This window comes from Corylus avellana, chromosome ca5 (assembly GCF_901000735.1).
Source record: "Corylus avellana chromosome ca5, CavTom2PMs-1.0".
Taxonomy (NCBI): Eukaryota; Viridiplantae; Streptophyta; class Magnoliopsida; order Fagales; family Betulaceae; genus Corylus; species Corylus avellana.
The window spans coordinates 21,820,163-21,838,625 of record NC_081545.1 but is presented as its reverse complement, the minus strand read 5'-3'; positions in this window follow the sequence as shown (position 1 = coordinate 21,838,625).

Below are 18,463 nucleotides of genomic sequence, written 5' to 3'. Positions count from 1 at the left end.
TAGTGGTATCCAGATGGGATTTGGTTCCACCGTCTACAATCTTTGGCTAAACAGGAATGAGCTAAAATATGGCTTTCATCCAATGGCAAAAGATCAGATTCTAAAGCAAAGTAAATGGGAGATTTGTTAGGAAGGGAAAGTTTAAGAGGACTTTGGGTAATGAGAGAATTTGTTGCAGATGGGCGATTGATATGGGGATTTTGGTTTAATCTTTGTGTAGGTGTTGTTTGTTCATGTTTGTGTTGATAGTAGAGTGGTTGTTACTTAGCTTTGGATCCTGCTCAAAAAAAGGTATATTGGCTTACTACTTGAGATTACATAATTTAAATAGATAAAAATTAATTTCCCATACTAGGCCTTAATTATTTACAAATAAAAAAAGGTCTAGGGGTTCGGCATACATCATATTTGTTGATAATGGCTCAAATTGTCAACAAGTGTGAAGATAATTGCTGAAAAATATCAATATTCAAGTTGGTGGGCTCAAGTTCTATTTATCTATAAGAGGATAAGGTTAGTTTTAAAATGAGTCCAAGAATTACTTGGAATTGGATTTTTTTAGAGAAAACGTGTGTGGATAAAAATGTGGGCTGCAATGCTTAACTTCATCATAGAAAAGACTTTGTATTCATGATGGTTTTGTTTTCCCAGCAGCAATTGGATTAGAATTGTTTTTCCTCTTTTTTCGTGATTGAGTCTCTATAAAAGGACATGCAATCCTTAGTTAAGTAGGGATCCGGAAAATCCAAATTGGTGAGAGCACTTTGTGGCATTTACAAAGTGTAGAAAGTTTTTCTTTACTGGGTAATTGAGAAGGACAGTTGAGTGGAGTGTACAAGGGGTTAAGGGCTTGGGTTTGGGATATTAAACTTGAGCTGTCCAGGCTTGTACCATTGTACTCAATATTTCTCAATAGTAAAGAAGGAGACCAGATCACGCCCCGTGGATGTAGGCATATTGTCGAACCACGTAAACTCTTTGTGTACGTGTGTGATTGGTGTGTGTTCTCATGTGTTTTCTTTCCAAACTTATCTTTCGCATAAAGGGCTGGTGGAAAATCGGTAGCCAATTAATTATCAATTTTCCCAACAATATTGTCTCTATTTTTTTTTCCCGAGCACATTTTCTTTTATCTAATTACAAAAATTAATGCTAAGTTCTAATGTAAGAAAACTTATTAAGGGGGTTCAATTATTTAACCGGTAAGAGAAATGCTATCTTTCATTAGGCTAATATGGTAATGTTCATCAGTATTGGATTTATTTTTTATTTTTAAATAAGGACCGATTCAAAAGTTGATGAGCACTACCACATCAGCTCTATAAAATAAATAAATAACTATATATATAGCATTAATCAATTGGTACAATATTTTTGTCCCCATATGAGAACATTGAGAAGTTAGATTTGAAATCCACCTACACCAAAAGTGGGAAACTAAAGGATACAGTCAAATAGTTTAAATGGAAATGGTAGTTATTTATGTGATATAATTTTGTGTTTTTTTCTTCTTCTTCCTCCTTTTTTTTTTTTTTTTTTTTTTTTTCAATAATGGGACAGGGTTACAAGGACAAACACAAATGAAATGGGTTGGGCTCCCCAACAACAAAATCCAAATGGAAAAGACAATAAAAATATGGTAATGAAAACAAACGGTAGGGAATGGAACCTAAAAGGATCTGGGCCTCTCTAAGGCCCGCACAAAGCAATATACAAAGGCAAAAGGGCTTCGCTAGGAGCCCCATGCGATAAAGGCAATAACCACCGTTAAATGGTTGTTGCAAGGGGAGCATTGCCAAGAACCAAACAAGATCTGTCGACGAGGAAAACACACTAGTTACAAGAGTCTCCACTTTCAAATCGGTCCACAAAAAGGCTGAGAGACAATAACCCAAACAACACAAAAAAGGCAGCAAAACACAAAAAGAGCTACGTAAAAACAACAGAACACCGAAAAATAGCTGCAGTAGTAGTGGAGGATCATGGAGCCACGATCCGGAGAGGCCACACACTAGTGAGGAGCGTCCAAGCGCCGGCACATGGAGGACACTTGCAAGCAAGTGAGATCCGCATGATAGCCATGCACCAGCGCGTGGTGCCCGGATAGTGACGAGGTGATGATCGGCAGGAGGCGGGGAGGCCCAGGAGCACAGTGGTGGGGCGCGTCTGAGGACGGACATGGTGGGGGTTTATAGATCTAGCTTTGAAAAACCCAGAACTGTGAACCTCTACAAATTCGACAAATGGCCAGCAAAGAGGATCGGGGATGGGGCGGAGATCAGCACGGCGGCGGTGGACAGCGGGCTAGGGACGGAGGTCAGCCAATAATGGACTACTTTGGAGGAACCAAAAACAAAAACTACGGAGGAACACAAAAACAACGGGAAAAAAGGGAAGAAAAGAAACAAGGGGGAAAAGGAGGAGGAAGGGACAAAATTCCATTCCTCCTCCCTTGGAAAGCCACAGGAAGTGGTGGAAAAACCTCACAAATGGAGGTGGCTAAGCCTTACTTTTTTTCGAGAAAAAGAGGAGAGCCTCTCTCTAGAACCTAGAGAGAGTTTTTTTAGGAAGAAACACGTTGTTATTAGTATTATTGTGATGATTGATAGCGTTTATTGTGATGATAGGTTGTATATGATTGTGTGTGCACCTGAGTTCATAGGGGAGAGACTTGTTCGAGGAAGATAGATTATTTTAAGAGATAAATGTAAAATTGGTCCTTGTAGTTGGCTTAAATAACAAATTACTCCATGTAGTATAAAAAAATAATTTATAAGTCATTGTACTTGGCCTAAATTATAAATAACTCCATGCGATATAAAAAATAATTTATCAGTCATTGTACTTGGCCTAAATTACAAATAACTCCATGCGGTATAAAAAATAATTTATAAGTCCTTAGGGTATGCTAAAATAACAGTTTACTCCCTGAAATCAATTTTTGTTAACTAACTTAACAAAATCCGTTACTTTGCCATGTGATGGCTGATGTGTAATTTTAGCTAGTGTTCTAAAATGATGTACAAAATCCTAGTTGTCATCTTTTAAAGTTAGAAATTCATAATAACACGTGTCGCATTTTTATTGGGTATGACGTGACAAAGTAATGAATTATGTTAAGTTAATCAACGTAAATTGATTTAAGGTAGTAAACTGTTATTTTAGCCTACCCTAAGGACCTATAAATTATTTTTTATACCACAAGTAGTGATTTGTAATTTAGGCTAACTATTAGGACCTATACATTATTTGTATATCACAAATAGTGATTTGTAATTTAGGCCAACCACAATAACCAATTTTGCATTTATCTCTTATTTTAGTATGTTAAGAGTGAAAAAGAAAATGTGAATGTGTGTGGAGGAAGATGGATTATTTTGATATGCTAGAGTGAATGTATGGATGGTTTGTGGAATGATGTGTAATATTTCTAAAAGTATAAGGAGTGGTATGTAAACCTACTAGAAAAAGGCTATGTGTCCTATCGACGTGTCTTCCTCTATTTGTTAGAATATTCTTGTATAAACATCTATAAATGAAGAAGGAAGAATGGGCTATGTGATGGAACAACACAATTTCACTTTTTATAATTTTTTTTTTTTTTTGGTAACTTCAGTTTAAACTCCTGAATTACCACCCGATTTGACAAGCCCCCCAAACTCCAAAACCTCTCAATTTGGACCCCTTAACTTTTAATTGCAGTCAACTTGAACCCCTTCGTCAAATTGAGTCGTTAACCTCAAATGGAATTGTCTCCATGTGACCTGCACGTGGTTTTTTACTCCATCCATACCTGTTATACCATCAACTTACTAACTGAAATGTCCATACTACCCTCCTTCGAAAAAGCCCAAATTTAACCTAAATGTGAAAAATCGTTCGAGCACCTTTTGCCAAACACTTCGAAAAAGTCCTCTTGCAAACCCTACTCTTCGTTGTCGGTGAACCATAATAGCGGAAGTTTGGGTGTCGATTTGCAACGGTTTAGTCACAAATTGTATCTAAATCAGTTCCTGACTACGATAATCAAGTAAGTATAACGTTATCCCAAAATTTATATTTTAGGGTTTGCAGTTGACATTTTCTGAAAGTTGTGTTTGATCTTAAATTTGTATTGGATATTTGGGGGTTTTGTATGTAACGCTTCTGGAAGGGATTTTGTGGAGTTTTTAGTTTGCCTATTATTTATTTGCAGTGGGTCATCTTGTCGTTTTTTTGCATTGAAAGTTGTTGTTTTCTGATAATGTTGTTAAAAGTTCTTATTTTTTGGTCATCTTGTTGTTGGTAGTCCTTGTTTATTACTAAAGTGTGGCCCCCTAATTTTATTTTTGTTTTTTGGATCTAAGTGTGGTCCCCTAGTTGGTGCTTGTGTTGGACATGTGATTAGCACTATGAATATTATACATTGAATAAAGTAGTCCTTCCATTACTTTTCATTGTTTGGTTGTTGACTTTAAAATGGACAAATGCAAATGCATATTAGCAGGAGACAAACTTTTTTTGTAAAGTTGTTGGTTGGTTCATGGCTGGTCTGAGTATATGGTAATGTAGTCCTTTGCTATTTGTGTATGTGACCAATTTGCATTATGTTCCAACAATTAAATAAGTTGTAAGTGTAATTTTTTTTTTTTTTTTTATAAATGTTTGTGTCAACTACCTTGACACCTAAATAGGGGTATTGTCTTGCACATTTACAACTTTCTCATTGCATTAGTTTTTAGTGTTTGGAACTGTTTGGGATATTTTATTGCACATTTAAACATTTCAATGTAATTAATGTGGTAGGACATGTGATGGGTACACACTCTATGATGTTTAATGTGCTCCATGGGAGTACTTTTAATAGGCTACATAGGATTAATTAAGTTGGGGGCAATGTTAGTAATTACTTAGACTCATATGATAATTTGAATTTGTATGATATAGAGGACACATGTAAGACATATGGGTTTATGTTTGGGGACCTTGTTTATTATAGTTTATCAGGATTGCCTTTAGACGAAGGGTTAACACTTATGTCCTCTGACCACAGTGTAATTGAAATGGTGGCAAACCATGTAGTTCTTGATCTTGTAGTATTGTATATACTAATATATGGTGTAGTAGATGTAGTAGTTGAAGGAGATGATGAAGAGGATTCAGAGTATGAAACGAGAGTTGTGTTTAGGAAGGATCCTTTCTGGGATGAAGATTTTAGTAACGATACAGATTGTCTTGATTTGGATGAGGATACTACTCATGGTTATGGGGACATTGATGAGGGGGCAAAGGTAGAAGGGGATGACACTGCTGGAATGTTGGTGAGAGTGGGGTAAATGATGAGGATGTTGCTGAAAATGTTGGGGAGGATGATGGAGAACATAGAGGTGGGGAAGAGAGTGATGGTAGGTTAGACATGGATGACAGTGATCAGTTAAGGTCACCATATTCTAGTGGTGATGATAGTATAGTGTACTCAACCCGTAGTGATGTAACCAAAAGGGTGCAGTTTAATGCTACTAACTTAAGTAATCCAACATTGATTGTAGAGAATACATTTCACAATGCAGTTGAATTTAGAAAAGCCGTGAGACAATACAATATTATGAGAGGGAAGGATTTGAAATTCAAGAGAAATGAAAGTAAAGGGATTGTAATTGTTTGCAAAGACTCAGTGTGCAAGTATAGGGTATATAGGAGACAGTTGAAAAATGAGTTGACATTCATTTTAGTATCCCTAAGGCCAAAGCACACTTGCACTAGGAGGTACCAAAATCATATGGTCACCTCAAGTTGGATTGTTAATTGATGCATGGATTCTTTTAGGGAGCAACCAAACATGCCCATAGAGGTGTTGCAGAAAAAGGAGAAAGCCAAATAGAATGTGGATGTCCGTGTGAGTTCTCTATATAGGGTAAGGAAAAAAGTAAGAGAAACAATCTATGGGAAATTGGATGAGCAGTACCATCATTTGTGGGATTATTGTTCTATGGTTAGGAGCACTAATGTGGGTAGTTGTTTGATTTTGATGGTTGAGAGACCAATGTCTGAGGTACCATACAGATTTTAAAAGCTTTACATTTAATTGGCAGCCATGAAGGGTATGTATAAGGGGCAGCTAATGGTTGATGTTGGTAGAAATGCCAACAACAATATGTACCCAATTGCAATGACTGTAGTAGAGGCAGAGACAAAAGATAGCTGGACATGGTTCTTATAGGTGCTTGTTACAGATCCTGGCCCAAGTTGACATGGGTGGACTTTTATTTTAGATCGACAGAAGGTAAAATAACAGTTATTGACTATTTATATAAATTGAATGTTTAGTGTAACATAATTAATACAGTTTTCAACTATTGTGTAGGGCCTCATTTCAAGCCTAGAACAAGTAAGTCCGCAGTCTGAGCATTGTACATGTGTTAGGCACTTGTACGCTAATTTCAGTAAAGGTCATTCGGGAGTGCTACTGAAGGATCTTCTTAGGCAAGCTGCCACGTCCTACACAAAGACAGAGTTTTACAGGGTAATGGATGAGATAAAGATGATTAGTAAGGATGCTCATGCCTACCTAGAGAAGATTGTCCCTAACACATAGTGTAGGGGCTGGTTCAAAACAAATGCCATGTCTGGCCTTTTACACAACAATACATGTAAGAGTTTCAATTTTTGGATCAAAAAGTTTCGTGACCAGACAATCTTGAGCATGTTGGAAGGGTTCAGATTTAAGTTAATAAGAAGGTATGTGAGGAAGAAGGAGTTGATCAATTCAATGGAGGAGGGCCTTAGGGCCAAAGATTAGGAGGAAGCTAGAAAAAGAAGAGAATGAAGCAAGTCACTGTTGGTGTACATATGCTGGTGAGGGTACGTTTGAAGTTGAGTGCCTCAGGAAAAGGTTTGTTGTAGAACTTGTGGCTACAGGAAATGGGATGTAATTGATATCTCATGTTCTCACATCATTTCAGCCTTTTTACACCAATGTGGAGACCCTATTGAATATCTGAGTGAGTACTATAGCAAGGAGAATTACTTGAAGGCATATGACTATATTGTCTAGCCTGTGCCAAGTGAAGACCAATGGCCTAGAAGCAACTAACCTAAAATTGAGCCACCCAAATCGAGGTCAACTCTTGGCAGACTTAAAAAACTTAGACAAAAGGGTGTTGACGAACCCACAAACCCTAATGCAATGAGGAGGGGGGCAATAAGAATCAATGTGGGCACTGTATGAAGTTTGGTCATAATAAGAGATCATGCACTGCCAGACAGAGACATGATGAAAGAAAGGAACGTGTGAGACAATACTACAGAGAGAATGCATCAAATGACTGGAATTTGGACATAGTAAGTGATTTGTTAATTTACTAGATTTAATATTTAGTGTTTAGTGTTTTGTACTTCGTGTTTAATTTATTGCCACTTCAACCATTGCCAGAAAAAGGGGAAGAGTGAACACACCATCAATAGGTGCAAAAAGAACAAGGGTACAAGGTTCAAAAAGAGCAAAGGAATCATAATCTCTTGCATCCCAGTATGCATTATAGCCTGTATCACAACTTGCCAGAATAGCAACTGCTACAACACCTTCTACAACAAATGCACCTTCTGCAATCCAGCAAGTCAGAACAACAAAAGGGGTAGCAGCAACACCTTCTGCATACATAGGGCTGGCAAAACGGGTCCGCGGGTCGACCCGTGGGTATTTGCGACCCGTTTAACCAAAACCCAAACACGACTCATTTATTAAACGGGTCGGACCCCCCGACATGACACGAACCCGAGTATTTCACGGGTCACCCGACACGACCCGTGAGACCCGTTTAAAATAACGGGTCGTGCCGGGTCGACACGACCCGTTTACCCATTTAACTTAAAAAATGATTTTTTTTTTTGTTTTTAAATAAAATAATAATATTTTTAGCAATTATCTCTTAAAATTAAACTCCTAGCAAGGTAGCCACACCAAATCACTTAATAGTTATAAGTTAATATGCTTAATTGTCTAATCAAAAAAAAAAAAAAAACTACATCATTACAAATTTACAAATACAAAATGGGTTCTCATTTTTGCCATTTGTTGTCCACTCTTGAATAGTTGAATGATCCACAAATATGCTCATTTTAACATGCTCCAAGTCCAGATGAACTTGGAATCTCACAGGAACTGATACTATCCAATGTCAGAACATCCTCTTCTTCGTTATCCACCATCATTAAAGCTTGTTCTATATCAAAAGATAAGAGAAATTAATGTCATTAAAGTAAGATAAAAAAAAAATACAAGTAAATGAAAAAAATTAAATATGCAAATAACTAATATTACCTTGCTCTCCATATAACCAATCTCTAGTACAAATTAATACCTCAACAATATCAAGTTTAAGTGAACTCCTATACTGATCGATCACACGTCCACCAACACTAAAAGTGGATTCTTAAGCAACAGTCGAAATAGGAATACTCAAAATATCACGAGCCATGGCAGCTACTTCAGGATAACGAAATTCATTTCTTTTCCAAAATGAAAGGATATCAAATGTCGCATTCTTTTCCACATACTTGGGCTCATCCAAATAAAGTTCTAATTGAGTCTAGTTTGCATCAGAATCGACTCCATCAAATGCTAGAAATTCCTACATGAACAAAGAGAATATAAACATAAAATTAGTAAATGATTATGAGTATATATATAATATACTAAGTTAGTAAGTTACTAACGAGCTAAGAAACTTATGATATTATTCACATTTTCCCAATCTGGGTCTTCTTGTGGCCGAACGACTATGGAGCTTGAAGTTGTAGGAGTACTATACTCCATAAAAGTTTGATTAACTTGTTAAAAACATTATTATACTATTCAGAATCAGCTCCATAAATCTTCGTATAGTAGTACTTTACAAGGCAAAGCTTGTAACGAGGATCCAAGACAACTGCAATGGCCAACGCTACATTAAATTCTGACCAATATTTCTCAAATTTGGCGAGCGTTTGATTTGCCATTAATCTCTTATACCCATCTTCGCCCACTTCTTGCCTCAAGTTCACATAAATCAATGCAACTACAGGAAAGTATAAATTGGCTGTGGGATATTTGGTATCAGAAAAAGCACATGTATCACAATAAAAGCAGCCCAAAAAAGTACTGATATCAATCACCCTTTCCCACTCAAGTGAACTAGGACAAAATTTATAATTTTTATCAGTCATCTCCAAATAAGCAAAAGCACGCCTATAGTGAATAGCACTCTCAAGCATAAGATATGTCGAATTCCATCTGGTTAGCACATCTTGTCTTAACCCCTTGTTACTGTCCAATGACATTTGATTGACAGCATGAAGAAAACTTTGTTTTCTCACTTATGATCCTCTAAAATACTTAACACTATCTCGAATATTTTGGATAGCATCAGTGATCTCTTTCAATCCATCTTACACAATCAAATTAAGAATATGGGCACAACAACGCATATGAAACAACTCACCTTCACAAAGAAGGGCTTTCCTCATGTTTAATTTTTGTTTCTGTTTCTCAACACAACCATCATTTGCAAAAGCATTATCTAATGTTATAGAGAAAACCTTTTTATCAATCCCCCACTCTTGTAGCAAACTATCTATTTTGTCAGCCAAAGAATCACCATTATGTGGTGGGGGCATAAATGAAAAACTTATCACCCTTTTAGATAATACCCAATTTTTGTCAATAAAATGAGCAGTGAAGCAAATATATCCATCAGTTTTCAAAGAAGTCCACAAATCAGATGTAAAACTAATCCTCCCAAGACAAACAGTTAACAAAGACTTAATCTTTTGTTTCTCCAACATATGCATCTTAACCAATTCTGCCTTACACTACAAAAATTATGTGGGTTAGTAACAGTGGTTTAGTAACGTGTCACTAGGGTTAACACGTTACTAAATTTTAGTAACATGTATATAGTAACGTGTCTGGCATGTTAGGAATTTGATTGTTGCTAAATCCCGTTTAGTAACGTGTTAAGACTGACACGTTACTACTTAGTAACGTGTCAAAAACTGACATGTTACTAATACTTAGTAACGTGCCATAAATCGACACGTTACTACTTAGTAACGTGTCGATTTACTGACACGTTACTAAGTATAGTAACGTGTCATAAACTGACACGTTACTACTTAGTAACGTGTCAATTTACTGACACGTTACACGTTACTAAGTAGTAACGTGTCAACAATTGACACGTTACGTTACTACTTAGTAACGTGTCAATTTTTGACACGTTATTATACTGTAAATTGACACGTTACGATTTTGTGCATAAAAAAAAAAAAAAAAAATTTAAATTAATTTCTCCAAATTTTGTTTATTTGTACACACCTGATCATACATCATAAATTGCTCTCACCATACATCATCAATTGCTATCAACATGCATCCATTTCTCAAGTCCTATCCCAACATTCCCCACAACATATATCCATTTCATGTCCACAAAAATTGATATATATATATACAACAACATTGTTGTATATTACGTCATTGTCCACAAATAAATTATAACTATATACATATACATTAACAAAACCTTAAACATACAAGTTAAGTGATTCTCGAGTACATTACGTATAAACACCCCAACAAAAAATCTGGTGAACACCATCATAACGGGTCGATTTCTCCGCACTCACTGCAAATGATTGCACAACAATTAGTCAGCAAACAAACACTCGAACAATCAATCAGGAATCATCAAGTCCTAAGCGACTAACTTCGTCAAACTATACAAACGTCATACTCAACAATATTTAACAGTAGTGAAGTGAATAAACAGACAATAAATAACTTCAACGCTATAGCTACACTGCCAACACACACCTTAGAGTACAACGCTATAGTTTCAATGATAATCCAAACTGTGAAAATGATCTAAAATTACAAAGCATATATATGATCTACGCGTATCCAACATTTCCACAACCACAACACATATTAATTTGTATTCCTAATTCCAAGTATTTTGAGTTAAGTATATACGCTATTTATAAATATTCGATAATAACTGGCGCGAAAGAAGTCATATGTATACATACGGGCTTGCTGAACCAGTGGTACAATGTCTTGATAAGCGAGACTTTTGTCCACTAGGGGTCCGTTGTGGGTGTTCGTTTTGATTGACACTCTCAGCTTCTAGCCTTACGTCATCTACACATATTACGGTATAAATGTGTTATACACATGCATGTATTCCAAAAACATATGAACAAAGTGTGATTACCAAACAAATTTATTAACTATTAAATTGATAGCCATTTCAGAAGTTACTCGTATTACTTTAAGAGAAACAGAAAAAGACAGCATTCAATTAATGGGGTCTACCTTAAATTAATCAGTCAATTTAGATCCTATGGTCAACATCCTTCTTCTTCTTTTTTTCTTTCTAATTTCTTGCTAGTGATAACTTTGACGATGCTATATATATATATATATATATATAGAGGTTCGTCCAAATAATTGTAGCCTACTGCACATTGTAAATTGTGCAAGAAAAATATATATAATGTAATTCTTTTGGGCATATTCTGCCAAAAAAATAGCTGGAATTAATCATATATTATATTGTTTAATCCAATAATTATATGATGTCATTTTTTTTCACAATCACATTTCTATAATTACCATTGATCAATGAAAACCTTCTCAATATTAATTGGAAAAATGATATATACATCCCCAACGGATCTAATATTTTTTTTTTTTTGGTAAACCATGCCATGAGATTCAATTGATTTTGTTTGTGTAATGGAATATAATAAAAGAAAAAGAATAATATTGGTCATGATCATGATCAGGAGCTTTTCCAAGTGGACCCTCTTAAGGGTTGAATCAAATCCTACATTCCATAATCATGAAAAGAAGAAAAAGCAAAAAGAAACAAACAAGGCATCTCTCCCCGGCCACCCTCTAGCTAATTAGTGATTAATTAAGTGAGAAAAGAAAAAAAAATAATCAAGATTTTGGAAGGGAGTGGATTTTAGTGGAGTGGTAGCTTTACCAACAACAACACATCCCTGATTTTGAGGCCACTTCACGTGGGGATGGGAATCCTAATTACTCCTAATATGCCATTCAAACAATAATATTAGGAAATCAAACAAAACCCCCAAGACTCCTAATATGCCATTCAAACAATAATATTAGGAAATCAACCAAAACCTCCATGACTCCTAATATGTCATTCAAACAATAATATCAAGAAATCAAACAAAAGCCTAAAAATTAACTCCTAATATGCCATTCAAACAATAATATTAGGAAATCAAGCAAAACCCCCAAGACTCCTAATATGCCATTCAAACAATAATATTAGGAAATCAAGCAAAACCCCCAAGACTCCTAATATGCCATTCAAACAATAATATCAAGAAATCAACCAAAACCCCCAAGACTCCTAATATGCCATTCAAACAATAATATCAAGAAATCAAACAAAACCCCCAAGACTCCTAATATGCCATTCAAACAATAATATTAGGAAATCAACCAAAAGCTCCATGACTCCTAATATGTCATTCAAACAATAATATCAAGAAATCAAACAAAAGCCTAAAAATTAACTCCTAATATGCCATTCAAACAATAATATTAGGAAATCAAGCAAAACCCCCAAGACTCCTAATATGCCATTCAAACAATAATATCAAGAAATCAAACAAAACCCTAAAAATTAACTCCTAATATGCCATTCAAACAATAATATCAAGAAATCAAGCAAAACCCCCAAGACTCCTAATATGCCATTCAAACAATAATATCAAGAAATCAACCAAAACCCCCAAGACTCCTAATATGCCATTCAAACAATAATATTAGGAAATCAACCAAAACCTCCAAGACTCCTAATATGCCATTCAAACAATAATATTAAGAAATCAAACAAAGGCCTAAAAATTAACAAATAATATGCCATTCAAACAATAATATCAAGAAATCAACCAAAACCCCCAAAACTCCTAATATGTCATTCAAACAATAATATCAAGAAATCAAACAAAAGCCTAAAAATTAACAAATAATATGCCATTCAAACAATAATGGTTGCAGGAAATCAAACAAAAGCTAAACAAATTTGAGAAATTAAAATGGGTTTCTTTTCACTCCTATATCAAATTTCTCAAACATCAAATTTGAGAAATTTGAGTATATACCTACAGTATAGTATTGGAGAGGGGGAGAGTGTCGGAGAGTCACCTGGGTTCGACGCCGCCGGAGTGACAGAGGCCGCCGGGATGGAGACAACGCCGGCCAACGTAGAAGAGAGGAAACGAGCGGGGGAGAGAGGAGGCAGGGCGCACACGTGGGAGGAGCTAGAAGCAGAAATGCAGCAACGCCGGAGGAGAACCAAACGGCCGGAGGAGGAAGAGAGAAAAAAAATCACTGTTTGGGAGGGGATTATGGTGCTGGCGCGCTGGACTGGAGGGAAAGAAAAGGAAGAAGAAAAAGAAGAGGGAAAAAGAGGAGAACTTTGGAGGAGAAGCAGGTACTCGTGCAGCAGGGGAAAAAAAATTCAAAAAAAATAATATTTTCCAACTTAGTAACGTGCCACGGGTGGCACGTTACTAAGTTGCTAAAATAATATTTTTTTAATCTTTTTTTTAAAAAAATATATATATATATAGTGTCAAAAAATGTATATTGTGTCGAAAAATATATATATATAGTGCCGGAAAAACACTTGTTGGACTAGGATTTTATTCTATAAAAAATTGTGTCGGAAAAACTTCTTCCATCCGGATGTATAAAATTGTCATATACAGAGACTAAAACTATATTGTTTCGCTAAAATAATAGTTTTTGAATCTTTTTTTTTTTTAAATATATATAGTGTCAAAAAATGTATATTGTGTCGAAAAATATATATATATATAGTGCCGGAAAAACACTTGTTGGACTAGGATTTTATTCTATAAAAAATTGTGTCGGAAAAACTTCTTCCATCCGGATGTATAAAATTGTCATATACAGAGACTAAAACTATATTGTTTCGACTTGAGGAAACGAACTTAAATAAATACATAATCACATAGAAATATATAATTTGTCTTTTACATAGTATAAGAAGAATTTTAAAACTTTTGGGGCCCCCCAATGGTATATGTGAGTCCGCCCATGGTCATATAATTATGCTAACCCATTACTCACTGAAATGGGTTACCAATTTTTTAATAATGTCTTTCTTGATTTTATGTATTTTTCCCTACATTTTTTATAGGGGTATTTTTATCATTTTAGTTCAAAAAGGGTTACCTTACAGACTTTTTTTGTAGTTTGAGTAGATATTAATGCAATATTTAATTTGAGAGATATTAAAAAGTGAGTGTTAGCTAGTTTCAAGATTTTTTTTTTTTCTTTCAAATTTTTAAATAAATTGACAACATGCATATACTAAAATGATTTATTTAGTTTTCATAATAATTTTGTTACATTTTATAATAACATATACTAAAGTAGCTACGAAGAGATCCAATTGTTGCTCATGTACAAATTAAATTATTCATATTACTACACTAGTATATAGATAAAGCTTTCCATTTGATATATTTATCATATTGTAATGATAATTAAACTATTTAATTGTGATTTTTAGAAATAATATTCTAGACTATATATATAGAGTTGCTAGTATTTTTTTAAATACATATATATATTTTTAAAATAACAAATATGTAACCAAATAATACTAATGGTATTAATTAATTTGACAAAAAATTAGTAACGTGTCAGTTTGACACGTTACAAATTAGTAACGTGCCAAAATGACACGTTACAAATTTGTAACGTGTGGAATTTCACACGTTACAAATTTGTAACGTGTCAAACTGACACGTTACAAATTTGTAACGTGTCATTTTAGCACGTTACAAATTTGTAACGTGTCATTTTGGCACGTTACTAATTTGTAACGTGTCAAACTAACACGTTACAAATTTGTAACGTGTGGAATTTCACACGTTACTAAAATAATTAGTAACGTGTCACTCTTTGACACGTTACTAATTTGTAACGTGCCAAAAAGTAATGAATAGTTAACACGTTACTAATCAACATAATTTTGTAGTGTTAGCAGATTTCTAGAGATTAATGGTACATCACTACGCAAGTATCTATGCATCTCTCTTACACCATCATATTCAACATATGAAAATGGCAAGTCATGCTTAATAATCGTAGTAACCAACAATTCTCTATATCTTTTAGGATCAAATTTTGAGGTACTTACTGACAGAGTTCATTGATCTCTAGATAGGAGCAATTGCTGAATAGCATGATCATTTTTCCCACCACAAGCCTTCATATGCTTCTGCAGATTTCCAGTTCCATGTGAACTGTTAGCTATATATTTGTGATCACAAAACTTGCATTTTGCCCATATCCTTGAGTCATTTGGATCTTTATAACGAACTTCATCAAAATGGGTCCAAACTATTGAGGTCTTCTTACGCTTCTTCTGGACCCTTTTCTTCGTCATCGGATTCGTATGAACAGAAGGATCTTCATCTCCTATTGTATTTATTTCAACCACATCATCATCGAATACAACCGAATCTTCGTTAATCACCTACACACATAATCGTTAGTAAGTTAGTTAAAGATAAGTTCAAAAGTAAGAATCAAACCAAATTTAGTAATGCTATCACGAAACTAGAATTAAGTAGGCATTAATTCTTTGTCATTCATCAAACACATTGTTTGTTGTCAAATTATGTTTAGCAATTTTATAAATATATAAATTGTTGGCCTCCTAGCATGTTCTAGGATGAGATTTTTTTTTTTTTTTTGATAAGTATTCTAGGATGAGATATTGGAGCTTTAATCACTTAATTTATATATATAAATTGGAGGCCTCTTTGTTACAACCCCAAATCACAACGACCAAAAATATATTTTTCTACTCAATTTAAAAAGAAAAAAAAAATCCACTTCTTATATGAAATGAATGAAAATGGTTTGGCTATAGCCTATGAAATCTAGCCTATCTCGGAGCCCTATGTCCCGGGAGAGTCCACCAACGCAATGGCCCAAGCAGTTCCAAATCAAACCCCTTTTGCCTGCCGGTTTTGCCCCATCCAGCCAAGAAGGATGGATTACCAAAAGCATGGATTCACATTTAAAATCCCCTCCCCATTTCATCTTCACCAGACACAAAATCACAAAATCACTTCAAAATTTCCACAACAAACACAAAAGCCTAAAATGAAGCAAAACCCAACAATCCACAAAATCAGAGCATCAGATATTCAGATTTGAGAGAGCAAGAGACTGAAATCCCCTCCCCATTTCGTTCTTCACCAGACACAAAATCACAAAATCACTTCAAAATTTCCACAAGAAACACAAAAGCCTAAAATGAAGCAAAATCCAACAATCCACAAAATCAGAGCATCAGATATTCAGATTTGAGAGAGCAAGAGACTGAAATCCCCTCCCCATTTCGTTCTTCACCAGACACAAAATCACAAAATCACTTCAAAATTTCCACAAGAAACACAAAAGCCTAAAATGAAGCAAAACCCAACAATCCACAAAATCAGAGCATCAGATATTCAGATTTGAGAGAGCAAGAGACTGAAATCCCCTCCCCATTTCGTTCTTCACCAGACACAAAATCACAAAATCACTTCAAAATTTCCACAACAAACACAAAAGCCTAAAATGAAGCGAAACCCAACAATCCACAAAATCAGAGCATCAGATATTCAGATTTGAGAGAGCAAGAGACTGAAATCCCCTCCCCATTTTGTTCTTCACCAGACACAAAATCACAAAATCACTTCAAAATTTCCACAACACAAAAGCCTAAAATGAAACAAAACCCAACAATCCACAAAATCAGAGCATCAGATATGCAGATTTGAGAGAGCAAGAGACTGAAGAGAGAGATACATACCAGATGCGACATCGGCGGAAGAGAGAGAGCGGCGGTAGAGGAGGCGAGGAGTGGCGGTGGCGTGGGAGTTGGGATGTGGCTGCGTGAGGAGTCTAATGACTGACAAGTGGAGGAGCGGCAAGAGAGAGAGACCGGTAGTGGTGTGGCCGTGGCGTGGGCGTGGGTGGTGGTGTGGCGTGAGGTCCGGTGAGCTCAGTGAGGCCGAGAGGGAGGAATGGCCGAATGGGTTTCACCGTTTTAGCGCCTGGACTCTTCTGGAGGATGCGTTTTTTAGTTTTAGTCTTTTTCTAATTTCTTTAATTCTTTTAGGTTTAAAAAAAAAAAAAAAAAAAAAACTGGTCTGGCGGGTCACCCGCAGGTCGACCCGTGACACGACCCGCCAGGCACTCATAAACGGGTCGACCCATTTATGACCCAAACCCGTTTAAGGTAAACCCAAACCCACTAATTTCGTGTCGTGTTCGTGTCGGGTTGTCGGGTCGTGTCAAAATTGCCAGCCCTATGCATACATACCAAATGTGAGTAATTTTTCATATTTGGTAATTACTCACATTTCTAGGTGGTGGACTAGTATGCTTCTTGCATCCCAGTATGCATTATAGCCTCTATCACTGCTTGCCAGAATAGCAACTACTACAACACCTTCTACAACAAATGCACATTCTGCAACCTAGCTAGTCAGAACAACAAAAGGGGCAGCAGCAACACCTTCTGCATGTATACCAAATGTGAGTATTTTTTCATATTTAGTAATTACTCACATTTCCAGGTGGTGGATTAGTATGCTCTTAGGGTTCTCCCTGAGTTGGTGGTATAACATTTCGAGCTACCCCACCTAATTTTGACATACAAAAGGGTTAGGAGACAGCTGCTGACAAGCATCCACGAGGTTTTTAGAAGCATGTTCGAAGAATGGATAAGGGGAAAAAGAAGTTCACTACATCAGTAAAGAACAAAGGGAAGAAAAAATATATGGGAACTATAACATTTTGTGTCAACTTTTTTGTGTTTGACCGCTTAATAGTTGTAAATGTCATATTTTGTAAACATTGTAATGGATGAAGGAAAAATGGTGGTCATGTATATTTTTGGGAACATTTAGAAACAATGTAATTTGTGGATTCGCTATTATGCTACATTTTGGATTCACTATTAAGTTGGGTGATTTGGATTAGATTATCTATGTAATTTGTTTAGTGTTTGGGACTATGAATTATGTATTTGTTGAAATTGTTGATAGGGGTGTCAACTCGGTCCGGTTTTCCAGTTTTTGGCCAAAATCGGGGACCGGAACCGGGAACTGGGACCCTGGTTAACCGAGGTCTCGGTTACCGGCTTTTATATATATATATATGCACTTGATTCCGGTAACTCGGTAAAAATCGGGTACCGGGACCGGGGTACTCAGTTTTTGGTTTTTTCAAGAACTGGAAATGGGTCCCCGGTTTCCCGGTTTTCTTGTTCCGGTTTCCGATTCTCCGGTAATTTTTAACACTCGTATTGATAGGGATGATTGAGTAGTTGCTGAATGTAATTGTTGACTAGTTGGATTACTTTAGACA